This window comes from Cucumis melo, chromosome 4 (assembly GCF_025177605.1).
Source record: "Cucumis melo cultivar AY chromosome 4, USDA_Cmelo_AY_1.0, whole genome shotgun sequence".
In the NCBI taxonomy this organism is placed as follows: Eukaryota; Viridiplantae; Streptophyta; class Magnoliopsida; order Cucurbitales; family Cucurbitaceae; genus Cucumis; species Cucumis melo.
In genome coordinates, this window is record NC_066860.1 from 776479 (window position 1) to 788384 (window position 11906).

Sequence of the window (11906 nt, forward strand, 5' to 3'; positions counted from 1 at the left end):
CTTATCAAGCAATTCCTGTAACTGTACCTTCAGTTCTTTCAATTCTGCGGGGGCCATTCTGTAAGGGGCTCTGGATATAGGAACCGTGCCCGGCTCCAACTCTATGGCAAACTCAACTTCCCTGAGCGGAGGTAACCCTGGAAGTTCCTCAGGAAAAACGTCCGGATAGTCCCTCACTACTGGTTCTGATGACAGGGATACATCAGCCTCTCTAGTATCCACCACGCTCGCTAAGATACCCCAAGTACCCTGACTGAGCAGTTTACTGGCCCTGATGGCTGAGATTACCTGAGGCAACGACTTTGACCCTCCTCCCTTAAATTTAAAACTGGCCATCGAGGGAGGGTTAAACGTTACCTCCTTACGTGAACAATCTATGCTGGCGTGGTTAGCGGCCAACCAATCCATACCCAGGATTACATCAAAGTCCAGCATATCCAGAACTATCAGCGTTACTTCGATCACATGGCTTGCTATCTCAATCTGGCATGCCTTCACCTTTTCCTTCGACAACATACATTCCCCGGAAGGAGTAGATACTGACAGAACATGGTGTAAGGGCTCTACCTCTAAGCGGGCATGCGACACAAATGCGGAAGAGATAAAAGAATGTGACGAACCCGAATCAAACAAAACTAAGGCGTAATGCCCCAACACTGGGAGCGTACCTGTCACTACTGTGCCTGCCTTCTCAGCCTCAGTCCTGTTGGTAGCAAAGACTCTACCCTGATGTGGAGCACCTGCTCCCTGATTCTGCGCGATCCCCGTGACTCTCAACGGGCATCTATCAGCTGTATGACCCTCTTGCCTGCACTTAAAGCAGGTCCTGGTCCCGAATAAGCAACGGCCCAAATGGTGCTTCCCACAAGTGGTACACAACGGCTTCCCTCTGGCAGCCTCCCCTGCCTCAAAAGGTTTCTGCTGGAAGCTGCGAAACTCACCACCTGGTCTGAAATTCCGCTGTGGCACTGGAACAGGCTGCTGCTCAGCCTTCCTCTTCTGTCCCGACGTCGAACCTCTACCAGCGGTCTTAGACGAGTTGGCCCTCTCCTGTAAACTGAGATCCACTGCCAGGCGCAGTGCATCGGCATGAGTAGCGGGTCTGAAAGCTCGGACCAAACCCTGAATGTCCAGTCTGAGGCCTCTAACAAACTTGTCAGCTCTGGCCGCCTCGGTCGCTATCATCTCGGGAGCGAAGCGGGATAACATGTCAAACTCCGCATCATACTGCTCCACTGTCATGTCACCCTGCTCTAAGTTCAGAAACTCTTGCCGCTTGGCATCTCTCAAACTGGCAGAGAAGAATTTCGCATAGAAACTCTCCTTGAACTGCTGCCACGTGATCTGACTCACATCACCACCTAGCATCCTCTCTGTAGTCTCCCACCAGGCAGTACCTCTGTCAGTCAACATAAAAACAGCACACTGAACTTTCTGATCCTCAGGGCATTTCATGTAACGGAATATGGTCTCCAAGGACGATAGCCACATCTGAGCTCTGGTGGGGTCCTCCAAAGACCCATCAAACGTCGTGGGATTATACTTCCTGAAATCCCTCAGGTGCTTAGCCTCTGCTGACAACTGATCCGGCACAAACTGGGGTGCAACTGGTACCGGAGCCGGAGCTGGAGCAGGAACTGGTGCTGGAGCTGGCGCCGGAGTTGGCGAGGCAGGCTTCTGCTGCTCCCGCATTTGCATAATCATATCTCTAAACCTCTGCTCCATGGCGGCTAGGTCCGCATGAGTAACTGGCGCAGCCGGGTCAGGGGCTTGGGCTACAGGCTGCACCTCAGGCTGAACGCGTCCTGCTCCCCTTCCTCGGCCTCCTCGGCCACCCCTTCGTGCACCTCTCCTTGGTGGCATTTCCCTAACAACCACCAATGATTCCTTTAGTCACAAATGGTAATTGAATTTGCAGTTTAACTTAGGTAAGGTAATGCATGTAGAGTTATACATATACTTTCATGAGAGCGTACCTGACGAGCGGCAAGGATCGTTTCAGCCATAAGGACACAAAACACAGACTCACATTATAAGTCAGTCTACAGATCCTAAAACTTAGGCTCTGATACCAACTGTAACGACCCAACTTTTCCGGACTAAGCTGAGGTTACTACCAAATACCAAAACTCGACCATTCAACATAAAATTTAAAACGGACCAGATACGATTCATTAAAACATTATAAACCTTACAAAAGACAGTTTCGTGCCCTATTTTAAATAATTTAAAAAAAATCACAAAATAAAATGTCAAGTCACCAGTCCAAAAATCACAGTCAAAATATTCTGACAAAATACATGGCGGAAGCGAAAAGAAAACCAGACACGTCCATATGGCCTTCACGCATCCTTCCTGCCTCTCGTCGGTCTGCCCCTCGCTGCACCCCTACCTGAAAAGTTAAAGAAGGGAAAGGGTGAGTATAAACATACCCAGTAAGGGACCCACTACTGGGCCCGTTAGGAAACAACAGTTAACTTCCTATTCGGGGGTACCCTACATATCAGTCTAGTGGTTCCGTAGAACGCACATATCAGTCTAGTGCTCCCGAAGGATGCACATATCAGTCTAGTGCTCCCGAAAGATGCACATATCAGTCTAGTGCCCCCGAAGGATGCACATATCAGTCTAGTGCTCCCGAAGGATGCACATATCAGTCTAGTGCTCCCGAAAGATGCACATATCAGTCTAGTGCTTCCGAAGGATGCACATATCAGTCTAGTGCTCCCGAAGGATGCACATATCAGTCTAGTGCTCCCGAAAGATGCACATATCAGTCTAGTGCTTCCGAAGGATGCACATATCAGTCTAGTGCTCCCGAAGGATGCACATATCAGTCTAGTGTTCCCGAAGGACGCACATATCCGTAAGGCACACTACCCCATAGATGAAGCTAACCGTTACCCCTCAGTCCAAATTAAACTGTCTACATCAGTCACCACCCAACGACATTCATATTACAGTCCCGCCGTAGACTTTGTCAGTCAGATAGTATAGGTTTAAACATCTACACCCTCAGTTGCTATATGCATTACCGATTCGTACACCAATAGGGAAGCCCTAGGTCCAAACGACTAACCAACCAAAACCGGACTCACTGTCTTTCCCCGTCCAAATTCCATGAACCACAACCAGACCAGTGTTTTACTACATACTAAACCGTAACTTTAAGGTCCATCAACATATAATTTCAATCCACAAATAGCAGTCACATTATATTTTAATCAGACAAAATATAATATCAGTACTTAACAGTCAACACGCATACAGATATTCAGTACAGTCACTACCGTGTAATCCCCTGTGGATTACTACGGTTTTAGCCTGGACTCGGGGTCCAGTAGTAGGAAAACCCTTACCTGAAACTCGGTTATGCCCCTCGATCGAAATCCACGCTCGACAGATCTACCTAACGAAACACGAAAGTTTAGTTGATGACTTTAGTAGCAGTTGTTTTAAAAGGTCATCCGCTGACTTACCCAAGGAAAAGAAGCTAACTCCAACCAGGTCTGCCGCGGAACCCGAGAACTTAAGCGTCAACTCTGCACTACCTTCAAGGGAGAAAAGTAGGACCATATCTTAAATCAACATTCAAACTCGAATCGGACGAGGTAACGTTAGGGAATACATCAGAACAATCCTTACCGAAGACTCACCGTGAACCGAATTTAAGGAAGGAAGGCTTAGGTGGCTCGGCTCGGCTCGGCTTGGACTCGGCTCGGCTCGGCTCGGCTTGGTTCTCGGCTCGACTCGGCTCGCTCGGCTCGGCTCACTCGGCTCGCTCGGCTCGGCTCACTCGGCTCGGCTTGCTCGAATCGGATCCGTGGCTCGGGTCGGGTTGCTCAAATCGGATCCGTGGCTCGGGTCGGTTTTCTTCCCTTTTTCTTTGCTCCGCCCGACAACGCTCGAGTGAGAGACGTCGACGGCGGACGTGGGTGGCTCTCCTCGGCGTTCAGTGCTGCGTCGGGAACACCGATTGAAGTGAAGCCGTCGACGGTGACAGAAACGGAGGAAGAAGAAGAGATGACGGCTGCCGGCGGTTGGGGGCGAAGCGAAAACGGATGGAGGCCGCGGCGGACGGACGTCTGCTGTCGTCGGTGGGGGCTGTAAAGAAGAAGGAGAAGGAGAAGAAAAAGAAGGAGGGATGATGGTGATGGTGGCGAGGCAGAGACGGGGAAGGAAGAGATGGAGGAAGAAGAGGAGATGGATGGGGCTCGGGTTTATCGGTGGCGCGGCGCGAGGAAGGAGGGAAAGGGAAGAGAGAAAAAAAAAAATCGATGGGGGGCGGCGCGAACTTAGGGTTTTGCTTTTTTTTTTTGTAATAAATATATATATATATATATATATATATATATATATATATAAATAATAATATATATATATATGTAATAAAAATAACTAATAATAATAATAATAATAATCTTAATTATAATAAAAATAAAAATAATAATGATATATATATATATATAGAATAAAATTAATATAAATTTATAATAGAATATTAATATATATTATTATAATAATATTAAATAAGAATATTAATATTTATTTTAAATAAAATAAAAGAAAATATTAACATTAAAATAATAATAATAATTCCCGATAATAATAATATAATCAATATTATATTATTATTTTACCGTTTTACCAAAACTCAAATTTCCGAACAATTTACTTAAAAATGCTAAAATTTTACCTCGAACGTCGGGGCGTTACAAATTTCCTTGGAAATATCGATTAAAATAAAAAATTCTTTAAAATTAAGACACTATATATTCATCAAAACCTTGAATAAAACATAAAATTCTACATAATCTCACGAAATTTCAAAATAAAAATAAACATAAAATTCCACATAATCTCACGAAATTTCAAAATAAAAATAAACATAAAATTCCACATAATCTCACGAAATTTCAAAATAAAAATTTCTTCTTAAAACATACTAAAAGAATAATTAGTCAAGTAAAAAAATTATCACACTATCACACTAATATATCTATCAAATACATTTTTACTTGACAATTAGCTATATATATTAACTACAACAGAAATTATTGAGATTGATTTGTGTGTTTTATCACCATGTGTTGTAGTTAAATAAATTTAAAACTTGAAATTTTGGACTTTATCTTAGTCGGTGAGAAAATTTGTATAAAATTGGAATACTTTTCATATTTTAAAAATATTTTTGAAACAAATTTTTAAAATTTTCGTAAGTATATCGTTGGATTAAGATTATTTTTTAAACTTTTAAAACTAATGAAAATTTATGAGTATTTTCTTTTATATAATTTAGGCTTTTAATTATGTATTAAAGAGCAACATAGTGGGACGTGGAATGTCTTCACCCAATGTTTCTCGGGGAAGGACAAATGTCAAATGTCAATCACATTCCCTTTTTCTTTGTGTTCTATTAAAACGTGCTCTATTGATTCTTATTCTTTCTTCTTATTATTACAAATTTATTGAATTGAAACAAAATGATTTTTTTCTTTTTTTTTTTTTTTTGCACTTTCAAGTTTGAAGTTAACTAAGACGATTAAAATACAAATATAATCAACAAATATAATGAGTTTTTATTCTTTAAAAGTCATTTTTTACTAAAATGTATCGATAGTTTGTATTTTTTTATTATTCTTGAAAAACCTTCTTTTTCTATTTTATTTGAACGTCCTCTCGAGGAGATGCACCCTTGTATCCAATGTTTGGATCTAAAAACATTTTTCTCTTTTTTATTTTGAAAAACTATGTTTTTTTATTTTCAATTTAATAAATATGTACTTTTGGACTCTAAGGGGCCGTTTGGGGGAAGGGTTATGGAGGAAGTGTTATGATAAGATGTGTTTGGGGGAAGTGTTATGAAAGAAGTGTTATAATAATGTTGGGAAGAAGGATTGAGGAAAAGTTGAAAAAGGATTAAGAAGTGTTGTAGAAGGGTTGAGGAAGGGTTAAGGAGTTAAAACTAGGGTTACATAACCCTTCCCCCAAACGGGGGTTGGATTACATAACCCTAACCCCCGTAATCCAACCCTTCCCCCAAACGCCCCCTAAATTTTAAAAATGAAACATTTTCGACCGTTAGGTTTATAATAATAAACACATTTGGTTCTTGAGTTTTCAAAATGTACATTTTTGGTATCTGAATTTTTAAAAATAGGTTTTTAAGATTCTAAAAGTATTTTATGGTTGATCTTTTAAAGATAATTATATGATATTTAAAATTTTTAAGATTAGATGGAAAGAAGATATGATTTTTAGACATTATTCTTCTAATTTAAAATATCATATAATTATTTAAAATAAAAATATAAAGTTATTTGAAGGGTTTTTAAATCTAATTTTTAAAGTTCAAGAATTAAAAAGGTATATTTTAAAAATTCGAGAACCAAATGAGTTTTTTCTCATAGGACTAAAAAGATCTATTCTTAGAATTCGGTACCAAACGAACATATTCATCAAATCCTAGGAATTAAAAAGATAATTTTTCTTCATTTTTTTTCTTTTTTTATTTCCTATATACTGTCTTCATTATTTTTTGTCTTGTCTTTTAGTTTCCTTAAAAAAATCTATTTTCTTTTTATTTTTACTCTTAATTTTTCAACTCAATTTATTTATTTATATTAAAAATTTTAAAATCAAATTTTAGAATCCAAAAAATACATAAAACATAAATATCTTTTGTTCATAAAATTGGAAGGGATATCTATTTAATTAATATTTTTTTTTAAAAAAACAGATAATATATAATAGAATATGAAGAAATTTGACCACACAGAAAGGATCTTTATTGTGGTTGAAAACAATCCAATTTTTCAAATATATTGTCATACATAATAAGTATCTTTGGGCATGATTTAAAACTAAGCAGACATAAAGTTAAGTAATCATGCAATTATATTTAATCTTTTGATTTATATCAATTAAAGACAAAAATAATAATAGTTTTAAAGTATAATTCTTTTAACTCTCAAACTCAAAAAAAAAAAAAAAAAGAAAAAAAAAAAAGAAAAAAAAAAAAAAACTATAATTGAAGCCTTTTCTTTTCGTATTTAAAAAAGCTCAAAAATGTTGAGAGCCACAAGACAACAATCTGTGGGCTGCCAAACTATGTGCCTAAAAAAGAAGAATTCAAAAACCATTTTTGTGTAAAAAGAAAGAATTCAAAATCATCATTATGATTTTTCTTTTTGCTAAAAGATTAAATCATTAATGTGTTGAGTAGTCTTTTATATGTAAAGTTCCTTTGCCCATTTGGTAGGCCACATTCTTCTCTCTTTTTCTAAATTCAAATATCATAATTCTTATCTTTATCCTCTCTTATTTTTTTTGTTTTATTTTAGATCGATGTAATTTCAATTAGTAACACCATAACGTGTTGCAGTAGAATTGGTATCAAATGATTTAACTCTTTTACAAACTTTAACGATATTCGTTATCAAAGTTTGAATATCTTATCGATAAACCACGTACCTTTCTCTAACTAAATAACTTTACACTTCAGTTACTGAGTTTTTGAACCTACGTTTTATAATTCAATTCAGTGTCACAAATATCCATCAAATATAATAAAATTTTAAAATCAGACAATTAAAAATATATGAACTAAAATCATATTAATAACATAAAATAGTTGAACGAGAATGATATATATATATATATATATATATATATATATATATATATACACGTTTCATGATCTTAGCCACATAGATATTGATATAAAATTCCAAATAATTCCAAAAGTACCCTAAACAAACAATGTAATAAAGAAAAAGTATTTAACATTTATCAAATTTATTACCTACATTCTCTTGAATTAGAAAGAATATATAATATTTTGTGTTCTAAAGAAAAATATTGTGCTTAACTTGTTTGAATGTTCTTTCATATCAACTAGAGATGCCCAAGAAGTGATGTCTCGATATAATTACTAATCATTGATTACATTGTGAAATATATTAACTTCGTACACAATTCAACAATTCCTTTCATGAAATGATAAAAAGTAAACATAACTCAACCAATCTTGTCTTATTTTCTTATCAACTATTATTTACTACACATGTTAGGGTTTCATTCCTCTATGTGTGTTAGCATTTCAATCGATTAGTAACGTCAATTCTCTCAAGTCTCATCTATTTGTTATTTTGAATGGTGTAATAATGTCTCTTGATTATTGATCGAGTATATCGTTTGATGATTTTGATTTTTTTTTTTAATTACTTTGTTCGGTATATACTAGATCAATTAAGAGTTATTATTACGCAACTTTAGGAAAAAAAAAGACGTATATGTCATTTAATAGCTTTTATATAAAATAAAAATAAAAGTCAAAATTACCGGTTATATGTATTCAGAGACATTATTATGCAATTCAGGATAAAAAGGACATTTTTAATTTCTGATAAATGTTTATGATAATCTCCACTCTGATCTTTATATGAAATATCACGTAACTGGAGAATGGAATCGGGAGAGATAGAGAAAGCCATACACAATTTCTCCTAATCAACCTTTCTACTTTGACATTCGGTTTTATATGGTTAAGTGAGACGATTATACATAAATATTCTTTATTGATTAATTTAGGGAAAATAAAATTATGATTAAATTATTTCTAATTTGTATAATATATAAAATTAACAAAAATCTCGATCTCAATCACCCTACCTTGCTTTTTCATTATACTCGTTGACACAACATACCACTGCCTTTGGTCTATCACTTACGATCTAGTCTAGTAAAACTTTTAGATCTTTTTTTCAAAACAACTACCTCGAATGATCAACTCCAACGACCAACCACTAATAGAGATGTATCATCGTTAAGGATTTCAACTTTTTTTTCTTTGTTGAGATTGCGTTTCGTTCCTATTTGACAAAATTGACTTCTCAACTTTCGTCATTACATTTTTTGTATTATTTTATTACAATTCGTAGATAAAATAAAAAAAGTGAAAATTGAATAAGAGGTAAAACTTTTAGACATTTCAATCATGGGAAAGAAACTATATTTCATATACATTAATTTAAATGGTGAGATCATATCAAAAGCACATTTCTATGACACTTTTTTGTTTTACATTGAGGTGGAAAGAAAATAGCCATTTATTATTATTATTATTATTATTATTATTATTATTATTATTATTATTATTATTATTATTATTATTATTATTATTATTATTATTATTATTATTATTATTATTATTATGATTATGATTATTATTATTTTGAAGAAAAGGAAAAGAAGAAATGGGAATAATTTCTTTCCTATTTAGCTAAAAGAAAATTAAATAATGATTTTTATTATTCAATATAGTGTTTTGATTATTTAGTTGTCATATGAAATCAATTTAATGTCTCGAGTTGACTTGTCAATGCTAAACTTAACCTTAATAATTGATATCTACGTATATCCAAATTGTCCATCAATTCCTATATTCCATTTCCAATTGAGTTTCAATCATAATAATTTATCACGAAAATTGCATAAAATGTTAAAAAATTAAGAAAAAAATATCCCACAACACCTCTTTTTTGCATGTTACTAATATGGCAAATATGATAGCCATCAAAGGTCATCGGAGGGTTATCAGGAAGCTATCAGATGACTATCTACTTTTAAATTTGTTACTTTTGCAATTTAGAAAATGTAGTGAAATAAACTCTATTTTCATACATTTTTTCTGTTATTTTTACAAAAACCCTAATTTATTATTTAGCAAAATTACAATTCTTTTTTAGTGTTGTAGGTCTTTTTCGTTCTTAAGTTTTTAAAATATATCTTTTTAGTACTGATTTCTAGTAAAAGATATAGTTACATGTTGCCGCTAAATTTTCAAAATTTGTCCTCTTAAATCTCCAAGTTTAATATGTAAATGATGTGACATCTTGAATTAGAATCCCATCTTCATCAATTTTTTAACTTTAACCTTAGAATTTGGGATAGGTTAAACTTTTTTATGTTTTTTTTATGAGTTGAATTCGAGTTACATTTTTTAAAATCTGAATTGACCCAACCAAGTCCAAATTTTTAATATTATTAAAATATATATTACAACTTATAAATATTATAATTCGTAAATATTATTGATTTGAAGTTTACAATAGATAAGTTGAATTTTGATATTTAACATTTGAGTTTTTTAAAAATAAAAAAAATAAAATAAATAAATAATTCTACAACTCAACTTTCAAATTTTGAGGGTTGGGTTGGGTTGGGCCGAAGATTTTATTTTGGTTGTCAATTTGACCAATCCGAATAACCGAGTTGGTTCAACGATCTCTCCAACCCAACTCATTTACACTCCTATAATCAATCAAAGATGAGTAGAAATCGGTCATCTTCACCCAAAAATATTGTCTCTCTCTCTGTTTTTCTTTTTTGTTTTGGGTAAGACCAAAAGTATATTTTACTTATTTTATTTTGAAAATATTTTACTTTAAAAGGTAAAAGTTGTAATAAGCAGTGTGTCGTTGCCCAACTTAAGTTGAGTTTTGTCGCCACTAAATGCATTGTCACACCATTCTCTATTTTATTATATTACATAAAGTGACAATCCATATGCCTCTTTCATCTTCATAATCAAAACTTTATTTAATTCCAAATTTGTGAGTTTATGATATATTACTTAACATCTTTTTGGTCCATTAATTTTGAGCATTGTTTTCAAGTTTTTAAATTTGGTTTCAATTTAATTCCTACACTTCAAAATCTTACGGTTCATTTTTGATATTTAAGTTTTCCTTTCAATCTAATATTAGATTTCAATATTTATACTTTTAACATCGAACTTTATTTGGATGGTATAATCTATTATTTAACTTTGAAATAATTATAATTAGTTAAAGTTTAACTATAGTTCATCACTATTAAAAATAAATTTACACTTTACAATTATTTTAAATTAATGTCAAAGACGGAAAATGTGTACGCAGTAAAATTTATGGACCAAACTGAAATAAAATTTTAATTAGAAGGCAAAAATTGTAATATTTTGGAATCAAGAACCAAAACTAAAATCAAATTCAAAATTAAGGACTAAAATGAAACATTACGAAACATGTATGAATCAAATCGAAATTAAACTTCAAATACATATGGATCAAAAAATATTCTTTTTTCATTTTTAATTGAAAATAAGGTATGTTTGTATAGTTAAATGCTTACATCAAAAACATAATTCAACTACCATATAGTATGCATTTAATGACTAAAATGTCTTTGTATTTTATAAGAACGTTGAGTTTTTACCTATTTTTAAGTGAACATTGGTCGGTCAGAGTCGACTTACCTTTGTCAATTAGTTTAGGTCGTCTTAAGCATTTGGAGTTTTTTTTTTTTTTCAAATGTTGTCAGTTTGAATTTTTCCAACCCATCATCGACCACCTTCGATCCAATCAATTTTGATAAATTTGTTCGGTTTTTCAGTCTATCATATTTTTTCCTACCTAGTTTACCATTTTATTTACATCAGAACTCCTCAAATTCAATCAGTGAATATATAATTAATGAGATAAGTGAATCTGTGATTACCTAATGCTCACTTGCACAGTTCCATTGGTGAGTTCTATGCCTTTTTATGACAAACCCTTGATTCTTGCGATCCGGTTTTTCTTTTCAAATTGCCGAAAGACGCTGCCGCTGCCGCTTCCCATGAATTATTGTTTCACAAAATCCTCTAAATTTGTATATATATTTGCATTTTTACATTTTTCTTTTCTTTTATGTAACTTTTTAATTTAAGAAAAATAAACCCATGCATGGATATAAATTATATAAACCCATGCATGGATATAAATTAGTTTTAGAGAACTATGTAAACCTACGTATTAATAGTGTACAAACATAGGGATTTTGATTAATCATGGTCTCTTTAATAAGATTTTTATTCTTTTTAT